Source organism: Schistocerca gregaria, chromosome 1, assembly GCF_023897955.1.
Source record: "Schistocerca gregaria isolate iqSchGreg1 chromosome 1, iqSchGreg1.2, whole genome shotgun sequence".
Lineage (NCBI taxonomy): Eukaryota > Metazoa > Arthropoda > Insecta > Orthoptera > Acrididae > Schistocerca > Schistocerca gregaria.
In genome coordinates, this window is record NC_064920.1 from 793,201,078 (window position 1) to 793,227,859 (window position 26,782).

Sequence of the window (26,782 nt, forward strand, 5' to 3'; positions counted from 1 at the left end):
CGTTACCATCCGACCGCCATGTCATTCTTGGCTGAGGAGGCGAATAGGAGGGGCGTGTGGTCAGCACACCGCTCACCCGGTCGTTATGATGGTTTTCTTTGACCGGAGCCGCTACTATTCGGTCGAGTAGCTCCTCAATTGGCATCACGAGGCTGAGTGCACCCCGAAAAATGGCAACAGCACATATCGGCCAAGATGGTCACCCATCCAAATGCCGGCCACGCCCGACAGCACTTAACTTCGGTGATCTGACGAGAACCAGTGTTTCCACTGCGGCAAGGCCGTTGCCTTAAATCTCTCTATAACCAAGTAGTAAAGGTTTTCTTCAGATTCTGCACTGAGACCAAAACGCCCGTATATGTGAAGTAATAACCTAAGTTAAGCTTTCAAAAGATTGATATTTTAAGTCGATAGAACCATGTACGATGCAAACTGATACAATGTAATCCGTAGAGTACACCGAGTATCAGCAGCAACATATAGTTAATGTACAAAAAAATGAGTAATGGTACTCGCAACTGGAGAGCAACTTTAATTTATTTATTACTATGAGTCAACCAGGTCAAGAAAGATGCATTTATAATGATAAGTAGGTCCTGTATTAGAGAAACTTAGATATATTAGTCCTATGCCACGTGTATCATATAGAAATCTTCGATATTAAGATACCTAATTGAGGACTGAGATAATCTGCTTATATTCTACTGCTATGTCAGCATAGCGTGATTTTGATTATATATATATTGACGATGCTTTGGAAGCTGATTTGTGCGACATTTTAATGCTGAAGTCAAGTTATACCGCTTGGATGACATTAAAAACGGTGTAGCCAAAGAATGAATTTGCTAAACTGATTATTTTAAGCCGGCAGTGGTGGCCGTGTTTCAGTCCGGAACCGCGAGACTGCTAGGTCGCAGGTTAGGATGCTGCCTCGGGCATGGATGTGTGTGATTTCCTTAGGTTAGTTAAGTCTAAGTAGTTCTAAGTTCTAAGGAACTGATGACCTCAGATGTTAAGTCCCATAGTGCTCAGAACCATTTGATTATTTCACTTACCTATCTTCGTACCTTTTATTTCTTTGCATTATCCTATTGTTTTCTTCTTTAGCACTCTTACCTTTCTACCTTACCTGGTAGGGAAGAAAATTGGAAATTGGTTCAAAAGACTAGACGTGTGTATATTGTGTGTATTGTAAGTAGGCTGTTTAGGTTTTCTTATTGGTAACGCCGCTTAGCGCTCGGTATGAAAAATCACTGGCTGTGCTGTGCGCAGTCTGTGTTTAGTTTGCATTGTTGTCTGCCATTGTAGTGTTGGGCAGCGGCAGCTGGATGCTAACAGCGCGTAGCATTGCTCAGTTGGAGGTGAGCCGCCAGCAGTGGTGGACGTGGGGAGAGAGATGGCGGAGTTTTGTAATTTGTAAGACTGGATGTCATGAACTATCATATATTTTTTGACTATTAAGGTAAATACACTGTTTGTTCTCTATTAAAATCTTTCATTTGCTAACTATACCTATCAGTAGTTAGTGCCTTCCGTAGTTAGAATCTTTTATTTAGCTGGCAGTAGTGGTGCTCGCTGTATTGCAGTAGTTCGAGTAACGAAGATTTTTTCTGAGGTAAGTGATTTGTGTAAGGTATAGATTAATGCTAGTCAGGGCCATTCTTTCGTAGGGATTTTTGGAAGTCAGATTGCGTTGCGCTAAAAACTATTGTGTGTCAGTTTAAGCACAGTCTTGTATAATTTTGCTAAGGCGACGTTACAGTATTAACGATCGTGGCTCATTGGTTAATGCGTATCTACAGTTACCTACCGAAACGCGATGGAAATTGATTTGCTGTGAGCAAAAGCAGCCTAGGAAATATGAACAATTTCCCCGATTTCTATTGGATGAAGTTTTGAACGTGTACTGTTCGCCACTTCAAGGAGGGTATATTTTACTGATTATTGATGTAACGGAGTAAATGAACAAAGAAACTCATAAAGGCTATTATAGAACAATAAGAAAAGGGAAAGAAAAAGATTTAAAATTCATATAATCTAATGTGCTTCAGAAGCACCATTCAGAACAGCAAAAACGACCTTCGTTAGGTCTTGAAAAGTAGTTTTAAAAAAATGAAAAAACTATGTATATTTTGTAAATATTTTTTTATGATAAGTGATTTTAGCATTACCTATGTTACTCTGTAGTATAAAGACATCTACATGGACATGTATGGATTGCTGTGTGTGGCTCACTTAGTGGCAAAATGATGGACACAAATATACTGGTGCGTGTAAAACCATAATCTGACATGTATGGGCACGAAATACTAGCTATATCTCGTGTGAATCAAAACTCTGATAAACTTATGGACACGTGTGATGTTCCGCGTGTGAAGTAGCATTATAAGTATTCTCAAGTTGCAACGAAGATACAATGACTACCAAACAAAGGATAGACAAGCTATTGTACTCACCGCAACAGGTAGTAGTAGTCATTTTCATGGACGACTCTTCTTCCTCGCTGGTACAGTCAATTTACTGTTCAGGTTGACTATGTCGCCTTGACGAGCTGCTCCAGTATCGATTATTCAACAAGGTGCACAAGTTATAAAACGATTGGTAGCCACTGAACTATCTGCCTAGTGCAGAACGCGGACTGCCAACGCTGTTAAACCGCCAGTTCGTTACCACGTGACTGTGAAGCGCTGTGGCAACATTCAACGACTGCTCCCCGGCCCGCTCTCAACAATAAACATTCCTCTGCATAACGTTCGCGAGCGTGCTCTAGATTTGAGATGAAATAAAAAAATAATAAAACGCTAATTAACTACGCACGATTTTAATATATGTACATGAAAAGGACACTAATGTTGACTTTTCCCTAACTATGAAAATTGCTACGTGTCCATTATAATTATCCGGGCTGTTAAGCCGTGATCGGTTGATGAATTCTGTGTCGATTCCCAACGTTTCGTCTCCCACTGCGGGAGACATCTTCAAGGTGGTCCGTAGCTCGATGGAAGGTCCAACACACCCACTGGCTCGCTACTGAGTCAGTCTTTAGAAACTTTGTCATAGTTGAGAGTAATAATGTATTGTGTATTGAACTGGGGACTTAGACACAACAGATTGGCTTCGTGCCGCCATAACTCTCAGTTGTTCGCAACCCCACTACAGGCCACCAGCAGTCCACTCGCCCCACACCGAGAGTGATACTATATAAATACCATGACGATTACAGAAATAAGATGTATATCAAATGTTACAAGTCGTTGATACCTGTACTGCTAACGACATTATTATCGACTACGGCAATGGTTGTTGTGGACGCTGCTGCTCGTACTAAAGCGATTTGAAAATGACAGTTTCACTTTGCCGAAACTAATCATCACTGTACAGCCAGCTACATTCTTGGGAAATGAAGTATTCATATAAGAAGACTTTAAAATTTAGAAATATTTGAATTTTTCTATTTCTTGCATCGTTATCCTATACTGCATAATTGTATCCAACCGTAAAAACGTAAATAAAGAATCTAATCATAAACCGTTCAATTGTTCCAGGCAGTAGCCTGCCAGCATCTGTATCTCCTCCATACACACACACATCTCACGACAGCAAGTTCTCATACTACAGCAACCAACTAACTTATTTTCCAAGGTCTGCAAACACAGAACCTTAGAAAGGGAACGCTGAACAGGAAACAATGAGAATCAAATTTCCGTAACGTCCAATAGTAAACAAATGTCGTGCTGCTAAGTATTTATGAAACTTTTAAATCATATTTAAAGCAATATTTTTGTCTGCATCTGTAGCTCAAGCGCCAAAACCCAAACCCGCAATAGGGAGCGTCTGCTTCCGATACCGAGCAGATGGAATGATATTTCGCTGGAAAACCGTAGAAAGAGATCCACTCAGACTCTGGAGAACAATGAGAAGGTCCTGATGGAAAAGCAGCTGCTCCGGTTTCGAAAGCACACGTCCACAGCCAAGCGTTGTGTTGACCGCATCCCCTCCAGTGCTGCCATCCTATGACGTCGTAGACAGAGATGAAATACTGATTTGTCAGCAGGCCAATGCCCTTTAGCGATAGCGCAGCGAAGCTTCATTTGGTTTCCGTGATATGTAGAGAGCCCAAATTCCATCTGCTGGCTGCTGTCTAAATCAACGCTTCCCAAACAGTGTACACTATAACTCAATTCCACAAATGGTTTGTGGCATCTATGAAACAACTGATTCTTATAAAGTAATTACTTCGATGAAAAAAGTTAATGTAAGGAAGGTAGTATAATATTAGCATTCTACGTAGCAAGTGCTGGAAACTGGTCCAAACCAAGTGCCACTAGGTCTTATTTCTCACGGGTCCAAAATAGTTCTGCCGGTTGTGGTCGATTTGTGAATGTCGTTTCCTTCGCTGGTGCTTCAGCTAGATGAAATGTTGCTGAGTGTGAAATACTTCAGAACTTGGGCTCCTAGCGTGACCACTGGAAAGATTTGTAGAACTGGAATAGTCACGCTGTTTCTGCTCTCCAGGACGTATGACTAAAGCTCTTCAAGACATTTTGTAAGGCACCATCCCTTTTCGTCCCTTAGACGTGACTTGTAATCGAATAAGAGGCCCGACAATTACAATGGTTTTCTCAAGTATAGAACAGTGTTCTACATTATGAACATAGGTGGGTCACTTAATGCGTCATGAATGTTAGAACTGCACACGCACACCATCTTTTCGATCGATTGGTCGAGACCTGTACTTTCAGCTCACTAAAAGCTTTAATGCTAATCGTAGGTGGTTGCTGTTGCAAGCTGGGGAGAGGAGAAAAATTTAGCTAACTCTTCCACATGCAAGGAGCACTGCATTGGTTTTCTTGTCGTGTACCTTAGTTGTTGACGGCTACGGCATATACAACGACACTTGGAAGGTGTTGTTTGGTTGTTTGGTTGGTTTGGGGGAAGGGACCAAATAACGGGGTCATTGATCTCATCAGATTAGTGATGGAAGTCGGCTGTGTCCTTAGGAGGAACCATCCCAGCATTTACCTGGTTAGGAAAATTGCGGAGAATCTAAATCAGAATGGCCGGACGCGGGTTTGAACCGTCGTCCTCCCGAGTAGGAGTCCAGTGTGCTAACCACTGCGCCACCTCGCTTGGTGTGGAGATGCTGTTCTCCTATTAAGTCAGTGCGACAGAACTTCACCGACTCGCTATCTCAAATGCACCGCAGGTTGGACAGGTTGAGTAATGATTAATAGTCGTCCCCGCAGTCCATCTTTATGCTCTCAGCAAACTGAGTCCACTCATAAGGTATCTCTTGCGTAAGAAAGCCTGTTGTACTTCCCTCTCCAGGAGGGCAACTTTTCAATAGCGTCAGCAGTTTATTGCTAGTGAACTGAAACAGGAAGTGAATAAACAGTTTTCTGGATTCAAGAGGCTAGACTAGAAGGTCCAGGTCTTTCCTTCCCCTCTTTTGAAGGCAACGGTACATTATCTCCTTGGGTAAGTTTGGTATTTCCCCGGCATTAGAAGAAGGATTAAGTATGAAGTTTGATATGCAACGATTCCTGACTGCACATGTACATCTATGCAGCTTGGCCACTCTAAAATAATGTAAATTTTGCTTGGCACTTGTCACGTCGCGGTTACCTGTTGAATTAGGTTTGTTTTAATTTTCTAACATACGAATTGAGTTTATGCTCTCAGGATCATATGCTCCACTTAGGTGTTGGATCAATCAACTACTCCCGATGGTTATCGAGTGAGACACATGGGTATATCTTGTACACAAAAATTAGTTGTTTAAGCGTAAGCTGTGATCAGCTGAAATTTATTTCGTGTCCTACACTGGTTGTAATCCCTGTTCTTGTCACACTAATAAATATTCAGCATTTCTATGGTTCGCTTCCCTAATTAAAAAAAAATGTGTTTTATATCTCGACATCCACGACCTAAGCTGAAATTTTGTGCGTTATAAACATCGATAAATCTGTTTCTATTTTCTTAATATAGTAAATTTATTTGAAACAAGGGCACTAATAGTTCAGTAGTGTGGTTTCTCACCATACAAGTGTGGTTTAACGTTTATAAATCGTATTTTTAAATACATTTCGTGTTGGTACCTGATTATATGGATGCAGCAAGGGCCCATATTTTCTCAGTTATAAATGTCAGAAACATTAGAGATTTTCAGGAGCGCACATTCTTTCAGAACAAAGAAGCAACTAAATAATTTCTTGTCTGTGCAATACAGTACAACAACAATGGCCACAGTTCAAAACAAGTGCAGTAATGCAAAATAGTGCTCCAAAATAGTGCGTTCAATTAACGGCTTAACAGTTACAAATTTTAGGGAAAGTTTGTAACAGACTGGGATGAGTTGTACAGGGAACCTGATGCTAATTGAAAATGTAACCTTTTTCATAATACCTTTGTGTGTATATTTGAAAACAGGTTCCCTAAGAAAACAGTGAAATATAATTTGAAGAAACCATCTAAAAACCAAGGCTTAAAGGGATAAAAATATCTTGCAAACAGAAAAGGGAAGTGTACCTTATAGCTAGCAGGAGTAATGATCCAGAAACAGTCAAATATCATAAAGACTACCGCACTGTATTAAGAAATGTTATTAAAAAGTCCAGAAGTACATGCATTATGTCCGAGAAAATAATGTCTATTGTAGAGAAAATAGGATCCAGCTGTTCATTAGAAAAAGTAAGGCTGTATGTGGAAGAGGCAATGCCTATACAAGTTGGTTAAATTGACATTCAAACCACGTTTCCCACTGAAATTAGAGTAATAAATTCACTCAAAAGTAAAAGTTTGCACGGAATTGATGGCATTTCCAACAGAGTACTAAAAGCTTGTTCCCAACAAATAAATAGGATTCTCAGTCACATATGTACCAGCTCACTGAAACGTGATATTTTGCAGATAGACTGAAATATGCTATTGCTAAACCAGTGCATAAAAATTGGTAAAGGTCTGATGCTAACAACTACCACCCAGTCTCCCTTCTGACAGTTATATCGGAAATTCTTGAAAAAGTAATATATTAAAGAGAAACTTCACATATTTTTAAAAATTAAGTACTAACAAAATGTCAGTTTGGTTTTCAGATAGGCTCTTCAACAGAAGATACAATATTAAATGTCCTGAAGAACCGAACGTAACCCACTGAGACTTTTTTATGATCTCTCAAAGGCTTTTGACTGTGTGAATTACGAAATTCTTTATAAGCATAAGTATTGTGGTATGAGTGGGACAGTGCGCAAATGGTGTAATTCATATTTAACTGGAAGAATGCACAAAGTTGAAATTTGAAGTGTGGATAGTTTACAAAAATCAGATTCCTCTAACTGAGGAGGTATCATGAATAGTGTCCCACAGGGGTCATTCTCGAGTCCATGTTCTTAATATATGCTAATAATTTGCCGTTGTTTATTCATAAAGGTGCAAAAAAGAGTTCTTTTTTATTTATGGATTCTTCCATTACTCCTTAGTAGATCAGTTCTACATTTAAGAGTGAATAACAAGTATACTGTTTTCGTTCTACTGATTTTTGTATATTTCGAACTAGTTTTCGGTTCATTAGGCCATCTCTAGGAAACAAATGACTAGCGTTTGGAAGGGACACTGGTTCTTAGGTAACCAAACATAGATGTTGTGCATCAAACTCTTTTCTTAATACTGAAATTACAGTTTATGCAATGGACAATGTCAAGCACAATAAATAATTAAACTAAACAATATTACAGGTTAAGCGATCTCTACATCTACATCTACATCCATACTCCGCAAGCCACCTGACGGTGTGTGGTGGAAGGTACCTTGAGTACCTCTATCGGTTCTCCCTTCTATTCCAGTCTCGTACTGTTCGTGGAAAGAAAGATTGGCGGTATGCCTCTGTGTGGGCTCTAATCTCTCTGATTATAACATCCTGGTCTCTTCGTGAGATATACGTAGGAGGGAGCAATATACTGCTTGACTCCTCGGTGAAGGTATGTTCTCGAAACTTCAACAAAAGCCCGTACCGAGCTACTGAACGTCTCTCCTGCAGAGTCTTCCACTGGAGTTTATCATCTCCGTAACGCTTGCGCGATTACTAAATGATCCTGTAACGAAGCGCGCTTCTCTCCGTTGGATCTTCTCTATCTCTTCTAACAACCCTATCCGGTACGGATCCCACACTGGTGAGCAATATTCAAGCAGTCGGCGAACAAGTGTACTGTAACCTACTTTCTTTGTTTTCGGATTGCATTTCCTTAGGATTCTACCAATGAATCTCAGCCTGGTATCTGCTTTACCGACGATCAACTTTATATTATCATTCCATTTTAAATCACTCATAATGTCAACTCCCAGATAATTTATTGAATTAACTGCTTCCAGTTGCTGACCTGCCATATTGTCGCTAAATGATAAATGATCTTTCTTTCTGTGTATTCGCAGCACATTACACTTGTCTACATTGAGATTCAATTGCCATTCATTGAACCATGCGTCAATTCGTTTCAGATCCTCCTGCATTTCAGTACAATTTTCCATTGTTACAACCTCTCGATATACTAGAACATCATCCGCAAAAAAACCTCATTGAACTTCCGATGTTATCCACAAGGTCATTTATGTATATTGTGAATAGCAACGGTCCTACGACACTCACCTGCGGCACACCTGAAATCACTCTTACTTCGGAAGACTTCTCTCCATTGAGAATGACGTGCTGCGTTCTGTTATATAGGAACTCTTCAATCCAATCACACAATTGGTCTGATAGTCCATATGCTCTTACTTTGTTCATTAAACAACTGTGGGGGAACTGTATAGAACGCCTTGTGGAAGTCAAGAAACACGGCATCTACCTGGGAACCCGTGTCACTGGCCCTCTGAGTCTCGTGGACGAATAGCGCGAGGTGGGTTTCACACGATCGTCTTTTTCGAAACCCGTGCTGATTCCTACAGAGTAGATTTCTAGCCTCCAGAAAAGAACTGGTATCCCATCAGGTCCAGCGGCCTTTCCTCCTTTGAGCGATTTTAATTGTTTTTCTAGCCCTCTGTCATCTATTTCGATATCCACCATTTTGTCATCTGTGTGACAATCTAGAGAAGGAAACACAGTGCAGTCTTCCTGTGTGAAACAGCTTTGGAGAAAGACATTTAGTATTTCGGCCTTTAGTCTGTCATCCTGTGTTTCACTACCATTTTGGTCATGGAGTGTCTGGACATTTTGTTTTAATCGACCTACCGCTTTGACATAAGACCAAAATTTCTTAGGATTTTCTGCCAAGTCAGTACATAGAACTTTACTTTCGAAATGTCAGTTTGGTTTTCAGATAGGCTCTTCAACAGAAGATACAATATTAAATACCCTGAAGAACCGAACGTAACTCAATGGGATTTTTTTACGATCTCTCTTTTTGTGGTCTTGCCATTTGTTGATGCAACACACATGTCTAACATTGTAATCTAAACTATAGGCAATGGACAATATTATACATGTTAATTAGAATACATAAGCTTACAGTATTACAGGTTATATGGTTATGATGCCATTGCTTGTAAGACAATCTCACAAACTGTGGCATCATAACCATATAACCCATAATATTGTAAGATTACGTCTTCTAGTCAGTTGTTTCCTGAAGATGGACTAATATTCTAGTCAACTGTATGTTGAGAATAGCCTAGTGTGCCCAAAACTAGTTCGAAATAAACAAAAATCAGTGCAACAAAATGTACTTGTTATTCAACACAAAAAACTAGTTCTTTTTGCTGATGGTTCAAATATAATAATCACACTCAACAGACAAGATATTGGTCAGGTAATCGTAAATAATGTCCCTCAGGAAATTGTTAAGTGGTTCTCTGTAAATGGACTCACTCTAAAATTTGAGTATAAACAGTATTTTCAGATCTGTACAGTAAATGGCATTACACCATTGATAAATAAAGACTTTGAATTGAATTCTGTTGCTAAGGCAGAATATTCAAAATTTCTGGATGTGTGCATTCATGAGATACTGAAATGAAACGTTTAGGTTCATCTGCTTATGCTATTAGGGTTATAGCAAATTTTGATTTATTAGAGGTATACAAATTTTAGTGCTGCTAGCTGCAAAAAGTAATTTAATGGCGAAATGCAAAGTAGAAAATCAATAAAGCAGTACAAAGCTTTAAAAAAACTGAAAAGTCAGCAAGTCTAGATAAAGCACCAATATATGTGCTGGAATAATTCATACTGAGAATACAAACTCACTCAGCAAAGACAAATAAGTGATTCACTTCACGAAACTTTCTACAGTATTTACACAAGGTAAAAGTTTTGGATCTGCTAAAGAAAGGTAATGCAGAAGCCAGAACTTCCGGCACATTTACCATTCTCATAAATGCCACAGGCATATTTTTAGTTCTTCCTTAGGCTTTTGATATTGTTGCCCACAAAACTATTAAATGAGAAAGAATCATTAGCTGTAACAGGAATAGCTCGTGACTGGTTCTGATCGTACGTACCAGGTAGAGTGGAAAGAGTAGAAATAACATTAAACTCGAATAAGGCCAAAATTCTAGTAAAACACTTAGCAATAGTTTTTTTCTGTAAGTACATAGAGTTCTACAACAGCTCCAAATTTCTTGAGGAAGTCATTGCCTTGCGAAGGCTCTTTTTATTTTTGAAATAAACTCATTATTTCATGCTTTGCGCTATTAGCTTATTTTATTAGCTTGGGTATTTTCCAGCTCCATTATAGTGAAACAAATGACAAAAGTTAAAGGAGATTCAAGAATAGAAAAAGACAAATGTACCTTGAAAGGGGGCTGTCCTATTTTCCATGACGATTTTCATGAAATCTTGCCTATAAATGCGAATGAAATTGTGAATGTGGTAGATGTATTCAACCTCTGTAATACTGATTCAACCACAGCCTAATACATACCGTCACGACACTCTCTGCTGTGAAAGTTGTTACTGTTTGACAGTTGGAGCGACACTAGCTCTTCAAGCGGTGAGAAAGCATTTACATGAGTCGTAATGATAAGTTCAGTTTTTAATTATTTCTTGTTTTCTTAATGAAATAGTTGCTATATTTTTGCGTTCCATGCGTTAGTAAATTACGAAGAGACGTGAATAATCGTGAAATAAATGTAAAAACAGCCGAATCAAACTGAGTCAATGCGGTAAGGTACAACATTCATGAAGAAATACTTTTGAATATTTGTATATTTGCAGCTTATTCCGCTGAAAGCAGGGGAATACAGACATATTTCAAGCATAAGAAACATTTTTCTATCGACAAATCTTTAACTTAATGCAGTGCTTCAGCAACCGTGAATTGTTCAGACAAGAAGAAATTCAGCCTTCAGTTACAAGGTAAATATTTTTTTTGTTTACCTGGGTTTCGATGCCAATAATGGTATCTTCATCAGAACCTATAAATTAACCCATACGGACATAGATTAAACATTGAAATACATTAATCTAATGATTTCATAAAGAAAATCATGATACTTATAAAAATTATTTTGAGGGCCAGACGTTGATCATGTCACAGAATAAAACTAATACAGAATAAAGACGCATAATCATAAGATTATGTATGTCAACACTAAAAACAATAAGAAAAATGTAGGCTGAGCTACGCCGGGCCAGGGAAAAGGGTCACACGTGAGCACCAAGGAAACTATAATCCGTTCATCGTAAGAATAAACCTGATGTAAACATTGCACTATGTATCCTTCTGCGTTTGCTGGAACCTTATTGGATTTCCGTTTCACGTGGGTCTGCAGCCAAGATGTCTCGAGTACTGTCAAGTACGATAATAAGGATACGTTTCGTGCTGTGTGTTACGCGCACATCGACTTAGCGATCATAAGGGACAACAGCTTTACCGGCGCATTTGACTTAGCACTGGCCGGTCAGCTGATACAGCTAGCCTGCAGTAGTGACTTGTGGCCAAAGAGACGAGCAGAGGAGCAATACAGCTTCGAATGTCATTTAATTTTTAAGCAGAATAAAATAATACACTGCAAATCTCTCACAGTACGTCCTTAGATGACTAGACGAAAACCGCAACACGTTATCGTTTTTAGCTAACGTACTATTGATTTTAATTGCAAGAATGATGAAAATTCCTGACAACCACAGCGTAATTTTTCTGTATAAGCTGTGTTTGACGTAAGAGTATTGCAGGATTTCACCGTATAGTTCTATATTGAATCCACTGAATGTATTACTTACAGCCAATAGCTTGGTAATTTCTTAGCTCCATCCTTATCCGAATCAGAGAAATATATTTCAGTTCTGGAAGTGTCATTTGCTGCTATCAACAACAGAATCCACGAAGTCAACCAGGCACAGTATTTTCTCTTCTTTTATGAAGAGCGTTCGGCAGTGACGTCTGAAAAAGCTGCGTGCGTTAGTTCCACTACGTCTGGCAAATTAACAGTCTCGTTACTCCTCGGGCTAATTCTAGCAGCTTGGCTCCAGATCAGTTCTGTTGGGTTCATATTGTAATGGTACAGTAGCAAATGTAAAAATGCACCATTTTATGATGTGCTCGATGCTGTGAAAATGATTTTTTTTTTCATGTTTCTATGATACCTATCGACCTCTGTGGTATAAAACAATGGACATAATCCAGATAAACAGGATTTGGTTTTTTATTTTTGCCTTAAAATTTATATTATGTTTTCTTAATTTAAAAAACTTATGAACAGTCTTTCATAAAACATTCATAATTTTAGAATTTGTATTTGAAATAGAAACAGGAATTTCGCGTCCAATATGTAATGAGGAAGAAGACGACATACATTATTCATAAAAATGATGATTTTTATAATTACGAGATGTAGGTATTTCAGATTGAACGAGAAAAAATGATACTATGGAGATTTGAACTAACGCACGAATAACCGCATTGGAATCAGAGATCCAATACCCTACCAAGTGCGCTACACATCCAATTTAAGGGACGACTTGGAAGAGCAATTGAATGGAATGGACAGTGTCATGAAAGGAGGGTATAAGATGAACATCAACAAAAGCAAAACTAGGACAATGGAATGTAGTCGAATTAAGTCGGGTGATGCTGAGGGAATTAAATTAGGCAATGAGACACTTAAAGTATCAAAGGTGTTTTGCTATATGGGGAGCAAAATATGGAAATGAAACATGGACGATAAATATTTTCGACACGAAGAGAATAGAAGCTTTCGAAATGTGGTGCTACAGAAGAATGCTGAAGATTAGATGGGTAGATCATATAACTAATGAGGAGGTATTGAATAGGATTGGGGAGAAGAGGAGTTTGTGGCACAACTTGACTAGAAGAAGGGATCGGTTTTGAAAAAAAAAAAAAAATCGTAGCTAAAGCGTGATTAAGAAAAACGTTGATGGCTGTTAATACATTTGAATATCTTAAAGTTTCATTTAACGTAACGTAGTAATAACATATGCAATACATGAGTAGGATCTACTTCAAAGAGCGTAACACCACCAGTGTACGTGTGCTACGGCTTCTGACCAATCATCGCGTTTGTGTTTGTTTACATCAGGTTCATTCTTATGATGAATGGATTATAGGCGTCGCGAGCAGTTCCGCGGTGAGGCTCGGAAAGCGGCCAAGGACATGTGCTAGCGCTTGAGACAAGATGTCTCAAAATTACTTAGCGCAACGTAAATTGTAAACAAAACAAAATGTGACAGGAAACAGACCTGCAAATGGACAAATGCCTACCTATGAAACAGTACATTAAACAATTTTCCTAAGAACTAGCAACTAAGTCAGGGCAAGAGAATTTACATTCAAATATTATAATAAGCGGACGAAACTCCACTACAGTCACTAATAAATTAGTATGGGAGACACAGGGGTGAGAAGCATGAAATATCTTGAACATAAAACAGGCAAATTAAGAAACCTTTGCCACTGGTGTCATTACCAGCATAAAAGAAAATATATGGAGACAATGTACAAACGCACTATAATAAAGGGGAAAAGCAGATAGGAAACAGCATCGGCCATTCGAAGCGGACCGTGGGTCAACTCTGACGACTAAAAGCGGTGATGGAACACGAGGATCTACATTTGCGGAGCATTTTGTCCAAGTGGCCCATGCTCCCAAGCCTCTAAAAGATGCAGAACTTTTGCATAATGAAGTCAAAGGATGTAAGTTAGGCACCCTTGAAGAACTGCAAATTTTTAAACATCGTATTGATAGAGAAAATTTACTTAATGACCAGCTGCAACTAAAAAATAGAAATTATTTCAAAGGATTTCAACCTTTACTCCAGTGGAGTTGACCCACAGTCCGCTAAGGACAAAAAAAAGGTTCAAATGGCTCTGAGCACTATGGGACTTAACTTCTGAGGTCAACATTCCCCCAGAACTTACAACTACTTAAACCTAACTAACCTAAGGACATCACACACATCCATCCCCGAGGCAGGATTGGAACCTGTGACCGTAGTTAGCGGTCACGCGGTTCCAGACTGTAGCGCCTAGAACCACTTTTTTTTGTCTCCATTTTGTTCGTTGTTGATCGTTGTGTTTGTACGTTGCGGACGTCACATGACATCCGGTCAAGTTTGTTTGTTAATCGTTTCACTCCGTTTTTTTTTTTTTTTTATTACAGAGACCAACCAGCTCTCTGACCGAACACGCTGAGCTACCGTGCCGGCTAGAACCACTCGGTCACTCCGGCCGGCGCTAACGACACACACACCCATGCCTGAGGGAGGGCTAACCTCTAACGGGAAGAGCTGAAAACCGTGGCTAGGCGCCCTAGACCGTGCGTCATTTCAAACAATATCGCAGCTCCTAGATAGAAGTAAAGCTTTGGGCCTCAGTCCATCAGTAGACAAATAATTCTAGGCTGATGTATAACTTCATTGCTAGGTATGTTTAGTTATGTCAGTGTAATAGCTGAACTGTGTAATTCTATAGGGTACATGTACCAATAAGGCTTACTTCCTAATAAGGCCCACTTACATTTCCTAGCATAGAAAGTTTGAAAACAGAGCTATACGTCTTCGGTAGTGATAGCTTGTGACATCTAATGGCCAAGGCAACAACTATTTCCGCATCCGCTCTCGTGCCGGCCACTTTAATTTCCGTTGTGTTACGGCGTTCAAATGAACAGAAACTTTTGCTGCATTAAGATAATGACACTGTCGTGCTAATAATAAGTTTCTTTTTAAACAATAAACGTACATGCATTTTAAAGTGGTTGTTCCCAATAAGGCCCAACTGCGGCGCTCCAACAAGGCTCAGGCAGGCCTTGACAGGAATCTTCTTGTATGGAGCTGTGCATAACGACAATGCGTATTTAATTTTAGCGTATCCTGGGAAACCTCATGTAACACGTATTTGGTATCTCTAAATTAAATCTAAAATAATTTATACATTTTTCCTGAGCTATTAGTTGGTCGTTGCAAGAAATGTCAAAAGAAAACATGTTAAATTCCTTCTTGGTAATCGTTGACAGGGCGATCTACATTTAGAGCAATTTTTAGTAGCTATAGCTGAAGTACGGTACTTTAAGAAATATATATAATCACATTCTTACAGCCCTAATTCAGGAACGTCAGGCTTACTTGAAATGTTTGTTTTCAGATGGAACCACAGAAACATGGGATGCAGATAATTTAAAACGAGCTAGGGAAGCTGTTGCTGAAGGGATGCCTGTCAGAGCCGTTTCGAAAACATACGGGATTCATCGATGTACTGTGCTGAATTAATTTAGCGGTGAGTAGGCACTTCAATAAGAACAACAAACAACAGGATTAGCATTGCAACAACTTAACAAGTAGCCTCTAGTCCCCTAATGTTACATCAATGCCCGTTCCCAATTGGCCATGGTTGATTGGCGACTGGAGATGGGTGCCTTCAATAACTGCTTACACGACATTACTGATTAAGTAATTTATTAATAATAGTTCACTGAGAAACAAGTCTTAAAACACTTCATAGAAAGGCTGGTTAAATAACCATTCCTTTGATTAATCGGGTAATAAATTCTCAACCAATAACAGTAGCAAACAACATCACTTCCAAATAAAAACCTACAGAATCGTATGGTAGAAAGGTGTCTTACAATCTTCAAAATTCACTTTAATTTATTAGGCAGATATTAAAACATATCCAAAACTCACAGTTAGCATATTTGTCAAATTCCAGTATTTATAACCCGCTGAACTACAGCGCACAAATGACCATTTCAAATCTGTCCAACGGGTAATACTGACAACAGAAAATTATATTCACAAATAAGACAATTTTATGACAACGCCTTTCCAGCATTGGCCACATTTTTACACAATCATAAATCCCGTTGAAAAGTGACAGTTACTGCTCAATCTTCACACAGTTAAGTATGCTAACACCGCAGAAGTCACTGAAGGTTAATACACGTACCGTATTCCACTGCTTTCTTCTCCAGTATCATGACATCCTTATCGTGGACGAACATGCTACAGCACAGCGTGCTCAGGTTGGGCCCATGCTGTCTTGTTTATCTGCCCTGACAAAACACACACAAACGACATCGGCCACAGCTCGCCGTACATTGCGTCCATACAATTGCAGAGCCCACGGCTTATCGTTCCACAGCAGCGTTGAATTCCCAAGGGTCTCTGTTTCACTATCAGTTGCTTACCATAGAGTGCCAAAATTATTAATGCACAATTCGGGCCGTTCGGACCCCAACACTCTGCTGTTCTGTCCTTTTCACTCGGTACTCTCCAACCCCCCTCTTCTCGTCGCTAAAGGGCCAGTCGCCGCCAACTCGGAGCCCCAGTATCTCTGGCGAGGCCAATATCGACCTTAACACTCGCGGCCGGATCATATGTGAAAAGAACAGTGTGCAGAATCCTTTTAATGAGACGAAGAGATTGGCTGGACGCAAGTGGCTCAAGCTCTTCCTGGCAAGACACACAGACATTGCAAGAAGCACAACACTTGAATCCAGGAAGAACTGCAAAGCTAAACAAGATTATTGTAAATGATCATTTTCAGAAACTGAAAACGGTCTTGTCCGAATTGAAGTTATTTAACAAACCCTACCTTATCTACAATGTGGATGACAAGGGATGTCGCTGCTCACTCCACAAGTCTCCTGAAGTTTTAGCGAAGAAAGGTGAGAAACGCTTGCTCTTTATTGCCCCAGAACATGGGAAAAATGTTATCATTTTCTCTCGCAGGAATGCAATTGGACAGGCTATTTATGCTATGATACTTTTCAAAGGAAAGTGATGCAACCCAGAATGGGAAGACTATTTGCCACGTGGGATAGCAGTAGACATGACAGATAAGGGTTCAATGAATACTGCGACATTCATCAAATGGATACATCATTTTGCCAAATACAAGCCTGAAAAAGACGTTATTTTGGTATTTGATGGAGCATCGTCATATTTGGATCCTGAAATTTGCGACGTTGCTGAAGAGCACAATATCCGACTTTACTGCTTGCCCAGCAACACAACACACGAGGTGCAACGCATGGATGAATCAGTATTCAAGCCGTTTGAGTCTTACTGGGATGGCGAAGTTCAGCTGCACTTATCTACACATGAAAGGAAAGAAAACAGAGCAATTAATATTCGTGTGTTTGGAAAAGTCTTCAGCAAGGTGTGGCCAAAACCAGAATCCCCAGTAAATGTCATCTCTGGGTTCCGTACAACAGGGATTTATCCTTTTGACCCGGAAGCTATTTCAGACACTGCATTTGCTCCCTCTCGTCTATCAGAGCGTCATGACGCAGAATAGGACATGACAGTTGCCCTGAAACAGGGAAACTGCCAGAGACTCAATCAGTCCCAAAGGCTTTCTGCAAAACGAGACGCCAGTCAACTGATTCCCGTTCGTCAGAAAGCGAGGCATATTCAGTAAAGGATAGTTCAAGTGACTTCAGTCTTGAAGATAGTGACGCAGCTGAAGGTCTCGATTGTTCTTTCAAGGAAATTTTGCAAAAACCAAAACTGAAAAAAAAAAAACACCACGGAAGGAAGCCTTAAATTCCAAGGCGGAAGTCGTATGTACGGCACTGTTCACCCAGAATCAAAAGAAAAATGGTATCAACGAAAGCACTGGGTCTAAGCAAGATATACGTCGCAAAAGTTTCACTGTCAGTAGAGAATATTTAGAAGAAAAAATACAAAAATAACGACTTCGCTGAAGAAAGCAGCACCTCTGCTTCTAAGAAAGTGTTGCAAGATGTTGGCTTGTTCTGTCACGTGTGCTGTGAAGACAAGATATTCGACTTGAGACTTTGCAAAAAATGTATGAAATATGTGCATTAAGACTGTGTACGGTAGACAGCCAAACACAAAATGCGAAATTTCCTGTTCCTCACCTGTAAAAAATGATTTAAATGAACCAAACCAGTTTCACGAACTATTATTCATTTGTTCATTGAAAATGTAATGATTAAAATTATTGTTCTTATTACGATAAGGAAACTTACTGCTGTTAGAACAATTCTTATTGCTGATTAAATTTAATAATCTGAATAGTTAATAAGCTGTAAGTACCAACAGTCCTGTATGAAGCATTTGTAAAAACAAGTAATTATAAAAGTTTATGTATCACCTCATTCCACTTATTTCTAAAATAAAATTATATTACAACTCTTGCAGTGTATTCAAACAGTTTTCCTGCCATTTACATGCCCCAGAATGTTAATATGAACAAGATGTGGCTATGGGCCGTATTAGGAACAAGGTCTCCTAACAAAGGCCCACTTGCAAAACATTTTCTTTAAAGTGATGATATTAATTAAATAAACTTCCAGTGTTCATTTATTTTGAACTGAATACAGTTGTAGGATGTTGCACATATGATCTCGGAATCTTACCACTTACACATACTGAATATGAAATTCCTAAAAGTTAGGTGGGCCTTATTTGGTAAACGTACCTCACGAAAAAAAAAACAACCACTGGTCCCGAGTTTGAGTCTCGGTCCGGCAGACAGTTTTAAGCTGCCAGGAAGTTTCACATCAGCGCAGTGCAGAGCGAAAATCTGATTCGGGGATCACTGAAGTAATTTTACATTAAGCGAAGGATCGGTACGTTCAGAAGTTCAAATTTTTATCTTTGTCTTATAATCATGTATATCTTTGCTTTATCATCTTTGGAATCACCAACGTACTTGAAAATTGGCTTATGATCCGAAACCTAGGTTATCCAGTAACTATAATAAAATTTGTGAAACTAGGCAAAAAACAGTGTCTGTTTAGTTAATTTTCAATGTTTGACCAAGATTCAATTAAAATGCTCCATTTTTTAAAAAATTTTGTGACTGTGTATTTTCCTATTGTTAGAACACTGCATATAGTTGAAGTCTGCTGTGGAAATTTTATAATGGAGCGCATGACCTTGTCTTATAGTCGAAACAGATGTCAAGAAAGCCAACTGTATATGTAGAGTTATTAAGAAATATTTTTGCTAACTTGTGTAATTGTGAGAACTTCATGAAAAGGCGTGTTTTAGCTTAATGAATCATAATTAAACTTGTAGTCTTTGTTGTCATTTATCACTCGTTAAGTTTATTTCCCCATATTCATTTTTACTTTTATGACTGTACACTCGCACTGCCCAATGCGAGTTCTGTAGTGAGAAGCATTTACGATAATTGGTAAGGTAGCGTCTTGTATTGCACATTGCAAGTATCTCGAATGAAATTTAATTTTTGACAGTCACAAATGTATTGCTAATAGCAACAACTTGTAGAGCAGACAAGCGTTTCGTTCACAGAAAGACAAATAAATTTAATTACTATCAAAGTTTATGTCCTCTGTAAAGCACAGTGATTGTCAAGAGTGTAGTAGTGGAAATATCACATCAGTTCAGAGGATAATACCAGTAAAAGATTTCTGTAAAGTGCTATCTTGTGAACTGTCGAGCAGTTTTCTCAGAAAGACAGATGCGTTAATTTTTATGTTCATTTGCTCTGTAATTACAATAACAGTCGTTTGCAAGACTAATGATAAAGATTAGCAATTTCAGTGCCAACATTTTAAACTATGTAATTTTGTTTTGCCGTCAGATGACAGATGTAAGTTTAATTGAAAACGGTTTGCTTTCTCGCAGTCGAACTATTTGATGTACCGACTGCTCTGGTTTCGCATCGTGCAGCGTGAGATCTACAGATTACTGTTCAAAATTAAATTTCACCCTAGTTTTGATGCACTACACGAAATTTACATAACAAAATAAGTTCTGCACATTTCTCAGATACTATCTTCACACTTACAGACATGAGTTTAAAATAAAAAAGAGACTTTCAGCTTTTTACACACTTCTGTCACAATGATAAACTGCAATCAAATACCTACTTTCGTACATTGATGTGATACTTTAAAGCCGGATATTATCAGCATGTTACGACCTCAGAATACTGTTATTGGTGTGTTACAGCCAATATCTACTAGTTATGCAGTATACATACATGCTCAATCCTTAACTATGGAATCCTATGCACATAAAATTTACAAAGTTTTCAAACTACTGAGAAGGATCTTAACAATAATAAACAAAACCGGAACCAGGCTCATTGTAAAGATGTTCAACACAATGAGTATTTTAACTACACGGTTTGAGTGCATACGCTAATCAGTTATGCACGTTAACAATAAGATTGATAACTAATGCACTGGAGCTCTTTCCATGAAGATGGAACGAGATCTGTGGCTACATTTAACTTAAATTTACGAAGGTAGAAAAAAATCATGAAACTCAAAAAGCATTATGTGTCAAGAAACTACATTGTACAATAAATTTCCAGAGGAGATTAAAGAGGTTACTGAAACAAACTTATTTAAAATGTCAGTCAGAAAGTATGTATAAAGCAGTAGATTCTATGCGGTGAAGCGCTGCACATATAACAGAGACGAGTGGTATGGTAAAAAATAGGAACAAAGTAAATAACAATAAGTAAATAACGCAATAAGTATTATAGGAGGATCAAACATGATCATCGGACGCTGCCTCAGTAGCATTAGTGGCGGAACGTTTGAGGGAAAACTTTGAGAATATTTCGTGTAAACTGCGTGGCGTATGTAAGTGCTTAACAAGCTATAGACTGGGAGACTCAAGTGATAAAAGCAGTATGAGGAAGAGGGAATACTGGGAGGTTGTTCTAAACTCCTGTTCGAAAATTGCCTTAACAGCTAATCAAAGAACTGACTCATGAAGGCAACATATTAGTACTCCTGGTCACCAGCAGGCCCCGACTCTTCGGTTTAAATAACGTCGAACAAAACTGTCAGTGATCACAAGGCCGTTACAGAATGCTTGATGCGGTTGTAAATTGGAATATAAAGAAAGTTAGGAAGATTATTATGCTTATCAAAAGCGAAAAAAAACAGTTTTCGGATTTATTGAGGGGTTGACTTGAAAAATCCATCTCCGTGATCGAAAATGTTGAGCATCAATGGACAAAGTCCAAGAGTATTGTACCATACGCCGTAGACAGGCATGTGTGGGGGAATGTTATGAGCGAGTCGCCGTGGTTCGATAGCCTTGTTAGAAACCTGCTAAGAAAGCAAAGATAGCATTACTGCAAATTTAAACGTAGCTAAAGCCTCAAAGTGTAACAGAAACTGAACGAAACAAAAAATTAGCTTGACGAGAGCCACGTGTGAAGTTTTTAACGAATGAGAAAGCAAATTCTATTTCCCAGCTTGAAAGAAAACCCAAAGAACGCGTTGGCTCCATGTTGGAGGAGTATACGGTTGGAATCCGTCTCTCCAGACACTCTGTGCCCATAATGGCATTGAAATGGAGACCGACAGAGAAGACTGACATACTAAACGCCTGTTTCCAAAACAGTTTCGTACCACTATTCCTCTTTTCAATCGCCACAATAACGTCAGAATGACGAATATCAAAAGTGTTAACCATGGGACAGAAAAGAAACTGAAATCGCTGAATACAGGAAAGACCGTTGGGCCTACTGGGATACCAGTAGGATTGCACATAGAATATGAGGAAGTAAGTGTGTTGTGAAAAATATAAGAAAAGTATAGCCCTGCAGAGCAACTAAAAATTAGACCAAAATTAACAGTGTCTAAGGCAGAAAACCGACGATCTGCTATCAGACGGCATTTCCCGATGTAAGCGAGAAATCAGCCGAAAATCACCGTAACTACTAATCAACTTACTGTTAACCAACTGATTTTCGATCTAGAAGCAAATCAAAATGAAATAACTTAATTACAGATAACTGATGATGCTTTACTTCGATGAACTGAAACGCGTCTGGTGAAAAAAAAGTCAAGCATTTTTCTAGTTGCAACGACAGACGAAATACACTCAAGAATTATAAAGCAGCTACGGACACTATGGCCACACGAATGAAGAATTTTATAAGGAAGAATTTAACTTTTTCGTTAGCAGCTGTGAATCGTACCTCGCTAGAAGAGCGAGGCGTTCCTAACGATTGTGAAAAAGTTTAGTACATTCCCGTTTTCCAGAAGGATCATCGAACAGACAAACAAAACAACAAATCTTTACATTTAACGTCGGTCTTTTGAAGATTTTTTGAACGTGTTTTATGCTCACACATTATCACATTTTTGAAGATCGAAAATGTTTGTAGGAATCAATGTGGGTTCCGTAAACAACGATTGTGTGAAATCCAGCTCGCTCTTTTCGTTCACGAGATCCAGAAACCAATAGATACCGGAGCCCAGATTGAAGCCGTGTTTCTTGACCTTCGGAAAGCGCTCGACGTTTTCCATTACTGCCGCCTAATGAACAAACTAAGATCGTACATGATATCAGACCAGCTTTGTGATTAAAGATATTCTAGAAAACAGAACACAACATGTCGTTCTCAGTGCAAATAAATTTTCAGACCTAAAAGAAACATTTCGCGTACCCTAGGGGAGTGTTATACGACCGTTACTTTTCACAAAATATATGACTGACGCAGTGGGCAACGTTCAAAATTCCTTAGGCTTTTCGCGGTTGATACTGCTGTATAGAGAGAAGTCGCAACGCTAGAAAATTGAAGCGAAGTGAAGGGACACCAGCAGAGGTCCGACGTTTGTTGCAGAGACTGACTGCTGACTCCCAACAAAAGCAAATGTAATGTATCGGAAGTCCCTTTTTTGTGCGATTACACAATTGCAGAACAATCACTGAAAGCAGACACATTTATAAACTGGGATTAAGCGTACGGACCGATAGAAAGTGGAATGACTGCACAATACGTCTCGCAGGTAAGGCATATGCCAGACTAAGCTTCATTGGAAGTGTTGGCCACCCCTAAGTGGGGTAGCTTACAAACACTCGTTCGAGAAATATTTCAGTATTGTTCGTCAGTGTGGAATCCACTCCGGATACGATTGACAGAGGAAATAGAGATGATCCAAAGAAGAGGGACGCGTTTTGCTACAGGTTATCTTAGTATGCGATAAAACATCACGAAGATACTTCTGTGGCAGAGGTTGCAAGACAAGCGGTTTGTATCACGGTGTGATTTACTGTTAAAATTCCGTGAGCGTACGTCCGTTGAGGAGTCAACCAACGTATTGTTTCCTCCTTCGTGCAGCTCGAGCAAAGACCATGAAGGTAAAATTAAAGAAATTCGAGCTCACACAAGCTTACCAGAAAACATTCTTCCCGTGGACAGTTCGCGACTGGAACAGTGACACTGCCACACGAAGTACCCTCTGGCACACAGCGCAAAATGACTTGCGAAGTTTACATGTAAATTAAAACGTCTTTTCCATTTCAAAATACATTCTCCCAATGCAATTTTTTCTTTTCTGGGAAACATTAATCTAAAACTCTAGAGTGGGCAATGCTATAAAATTATCTTTTCCCGAGCTCAATATATTACTTATTATGGAGGGATGGGTAATTTCCAATAATGATTGCCTCTCGAAGTCGCGGGACGCAAACGATACATATCGATAGTGCGATAGTTTATCGATCATGTGACTCTGGTGGTGGACGATAAGATCAATTATTTGTGATCGTCATTTTTATATATTTCCCATCGTTCCCTTAGTTGCTCTAAATTACATACTTCCGCGAATTGTTTGTGAGTTGCTAGGGAAACCCAGACGATTTATGTCGGTAGTGAGTGGGATGTCTTGTGTTCTTGACGTTTATTTGGCGGATTCTCTCACGTGGAAAAATATAATTTCATGCTTATCGAGAGTAGAAAACTGTTCAACTTTTAGTCGCAAATATGGAGTACTACCGGACGAGGAAAGGAGGGACTGTGTAGACTGTGGTGGTGCGGAGTGCGTAAAACTTCGTAAGAACAGTTTCGATGACGAAATACCGTTGCAGTTTCATTGCGGACAGTGTGGAAAACGAACGAGTATCAGGAATAACACATGGTTCGACTCTTCCAAATTATCCATCCACACCAGCGTAATGGACTTCCACGTGACGACAACACCGACGATGAGTAAGGTAAGTCGTCTCCTTTGTAATTACAAGTATTTTTGTAACGCCCTACTTTTGTCGTTGCTGTAGTGACCACCGTAAACATATTCAAACGCCATCCATTAGGGTCGCATGATCGATTTACAATCGCGCGTTCGATATGTATCGTTTTGATCCCGCGAGTTCGATAAGCAATCATTCTTGGGAATCTAGAATGAAATTTTCACTCTACAGCGGAGTGTGCGCCGATGTGAAACTTCCTGGCAGATTAAAACTGTGTGCCCGACCGAGACTCGAACTCGGGACCTTTGCCTTTCGGGGGCAAGTGCTTGGTAGAGTCTCGGTCCGCAAACAGTTTTAATCTACCAGGAAGTTTCATATCAGCGCACACTCCGCTGATGAGTGAAATTTTCATTCTAGAAACATCCCCCAGGCTGTGGCTAAGCCATGTCTCCGCAATATCCTTTCTTTCAGGAGTGCTAGTCCTGCAAGGTTCGCAGGAGAGCTTCTGTAAAGTTTGGAAGGTAGGAGACGAGGTACTGGCAGAAGTAAAGCTGTGAGGTCTGGGCGTGAATCGTGCTTGGGTAGCTCAGTTGGTAGAGCACTTGCCCCCGAAAGGCAAAAGTCCCGAGTTCGAGTCTCGGTCCGGCAAACAGTTTTAATCTGCCAGGAAGTTTCATTCTTGGGAATGACCTAAATAGTAACATCCAGGAACTACAAAGGCGACATTTTCTCTGTACTGTGTCAGACGAACACGCACGTACTCGTAATTTCAGTACGTCTGAAATGATCGTTACTATATACACTGGCAGCAATAAATACTTCTAATACTGTTTTACATGAAGTATATCCTTATAGTGAACAGTGCTTCTCATCCACTGAATCAGTAAACAACACTTAAAACGTTCGTACGTACATGAAGAAGCGTGACTAATTATACATGTCCTGTGATTAAATTTGATGTTCCTCTGTTCCAGCACAAATTTATTCTTATTTAAATTAAATTTAATAGTAGCATTTGAACCGCCCACTAATCAACAAAACCAGATGTTCTTAGTAAGATAAAAGTACTTAACTGGACCTGTAAATAAACAGAAGAGAACATTCGCTACATTTAAATGTCTTAATGAATAATGTAATATTATCCAACCTTTCCTTTCGCGTTCTATAAAGCAACATACAGCGGTAAGCAATTCGTTGAAATGTAACAAGATAGATTGAAAATATTGTTCAACCAAGTTACTTATTAATGAGATCTATGCAGTTTGATCACGATGTCATTTATCATTCAAAAATAACTGATTCAAAGCAGACCTACCGTAAAGTCTATTTTCTTTACTCATTGTATTTTATAATACGTAATGGTACAACTTCTCCTCATATTGCGAAACTTTACCAATCGTTTTCAGACCAAAGAAATAATTTGACACTCGGCCAACAATGCAGTTATTCTTGACAACGCTTCGCTGTGTTTTGTTTCACTGTATGTGGTCTGTTCGAAAAATTTCGGAACTTTGTCCACAAAATGTTTCTACACTTGTGTTTTACTTACTGTGCCTGGTCTCGTTCGAAATACTCTCCTTCATAATTGATACATCGCTCCCAACACGGTTTCCGTTTAGGAAGCAGTCTTGATACGTTTCTTGCTAGATGGCGCGAAGCGCCTTCTGCGAATTTTCTTTTATCTCGTCTATCACTGCAAATCTTCGTCCTTCTAACGGGTTTTCCAAGTTTGGAAATAAAAAAAGCTCCGCTGGGGCCAGGTCTGGAGAGCACGAAGGGTAAGATAGCACAGTGATTTCGTTTTTTGTGCAATAACCCACGTACTATTATGGATTAATGTGTGGCTGCGTTACGTGACGCAAGAGCCATGAATTCTCTCGCCACATTTCAGGCTGTTTCCTTCTTACAGTTTCTCGCAGGTGTCGCAAAACGTCCCGATAGTATAATCGATTAACAGTTTGTCACTGTGGCACGATTACATGATGAACTAATCCTCCAAAGTCAAAGAAAACTATCAGCTTGGCTTTGACATTTGACCTGACCTGAAAAGCTTTTTTTGGTCTTGGAGAACCTTTCCTGACTCATTGTGAGGCTTGAATATTGGTGCCGGCCGCGGTGATCTTGCGGTTCTAGGCGCTCAGTCGGGAGCCGCGCGGTCGCAGGTTCGAATCCTGAATCGGGCATGGATGTGTGTGATGTCCTTAGGTTAGTTAGGTTTAAGTAGTTCTAAGTTCTAGGGGACTGATGATCACAGATGTTAAGTCCCATAGTGCTCAGAGCCATTTTTTGAATCTTGGTCTCAACATTACAACCGTGGACCAACGTCTCATCACCTCTTAAAGAACATCTCGTTCTAATTTGTACGATCCAAGAGCTCTTCACAGATAGCGAGGCGAAAGT

At 39.3% G+C, this 26,782-nt stretch overlaps 1 non-coding gene across 1 annotated transcript; it reads left to right on the plus strand.

Moving 5' to 3' along the window:
• The first annotated feature begins 24,956 nt into the window (after positions 1–24,956).
• Positions 24,957–25,031, plus strand: Trnas-cga (transfer RNA serine (anticodon CGA)). Its single transcript has one exon. It is a non-coding gene; the product is annotated as a tRNA-Ser (tRNA).
• Positions 25,032–26,782: the final 1,751 nt, after the last annotated feature.